We start from the raw sequence: 1,713 nt of genomic DNA, 5'->3' as shown, positions 1-1,713 counted from the left end.
GAAGACATACGAGGCTTGTCCTGGGTGTGGATCTACTCCTACAGCATCATTGCTTTCAGTCACTGTTGGAGAACCTCTCTCTCCAGCCATTCTGAACCATTTGCAGGACCCGGAAGGCATCCTGCTCTCTCATGCCTGCTTTCAAGAGTGTGTATTTGTTTTTTGGTGCTGCCGGTGTTGTTTTGGAATGTAAACTTTCTTCTTCATCATCTAGTCTTTCTCCTTGCTCATCCATCAAATTTTCATATTATTATTATTAAAGTCTTAGCAAACATTGCCTCCTCTTATATGTCTTTATGAACTCCCAGTTCAGCTGAGATGACTTTCCTGTCTTCTTTCACAGCATCCTGTTCAAGAAGCTGTGTGGTTTCAAGATAAGAGTTTAGGGAACCAGCAGTTAGTGTAATGGCTATGTCACTGGACTCCCACGTAGTCGACCGTGGTTCACGTCCCGGACCCAGCGACTTAAACTCACGCCGGGCGCGTGTGTGTGAGTGCCCAAGATCCTGAGAGGAGAATGGAGAAGAAGGGATTGTGGCGTGACCATCCCCCCTGGGGGTGATTTCTCGCTATCTGTCTCTCTGTCTCTCTCTGTTTGTCTGGCGAGCATACAGGCCCTATAGTGAAAACCTCTCCAAAGAAAAAAAAGATAAGAGTTTATTGGGCACCATTTGTCACATTTTGTTAAAGTGTTTATTTTTACTTTAAATGTTTACTGTTCTGTTCTTACTAGATTATGAATTCCTTGAGGGAAAGCTCTGATTTATTCATTTCCTCACATGTCTCCTGTTTCTGCCATAGTGTCTAGCACTCAATGAATGGATAAAATTTGATATTACACAAATGCGAACAAAATTGTTATATTATTTCCAAATACATATATTATTTTGTGCCATCCTTTTCTGGTAACAGTGGAAGAAAGCTTTACTTTTTTGAGAGACTAAATGACATATTGGTTGGGGCTAATCAACTAGTGAAATAATTAGGGAGGAGCTTTGTAATTTTGGGGGAAAAAGGATGTATGATTTTTTTCCTCTGGAGTCAGAGGAGAAAGAGATCTTAACTCTAATAGAGGTCAGGGATGTTGTCCCAGAAGGATTTCTCATTGTGGGGTAAATGTCTCACACCTACACTAAAGGGGGAATTAAATACAATAATAGTAGACTATTAGATTTTTTTTTTTTTATTACCAGAGTGTGCACGCACTTGCCAGAGAGAGGGAAACAGAGAGACAAGGAAGGAGGGAGAGGAAGAACACATATCTCTATGGGGTGTGGTCATGCCATTAATTGCTTCTGCATTTCTTTATCCTGTTGGGATTTTGGGCATACACACACACATGCCCTGTGCCTCTTTTAAGTTGCCAGGGCCTTGAAATGAGATTTGTCATGTAGAATCCAGCTCTCTTAACCAGTAGGTGATGGAGCCTACCCAATTATTAAAAATGTTGATGGAATAAATGAATGAATGTGGGTAGGACTCTGCAACCATTCATTTTCGACTGGACAGAGGTGCTATTATTGTCAGTCATCTTACTCTTTTCACATTCATCTGTAGTGGTTGTGGTTAGATTTTAAGAGGGTTTCTGATTTTACCTTAGGCATCCTGTGTTACTACTAAATTTTATGAAAATAACTTTTTTGGATCTAAAAATCCAGGTAATCTTTAGGATAAGTGTCCATTGGACATCATTTCACATTTCAAATCAGCAGG

The sequence above is a fragment of the Tupaia chinensis genome, unplaced genomic scaffold (assembly GCF_000334495.1).
Source record: "Tupaia chinensis unplaced genomic scaffold, TupChi_1.0 Scaffold000225_1, whole genome shotgun sequence".
Lineage (NCBI taxonomy): Eukaryota > Metazoa > Chordata > Mammalia > Scandentia > Tupaiidae > Tupaia > Tupaia belangeri.
The sequence above is the reverse complement of the archived record's forward strand: the minus strand, read 5'-3'. Positions refer to the sequence as shown.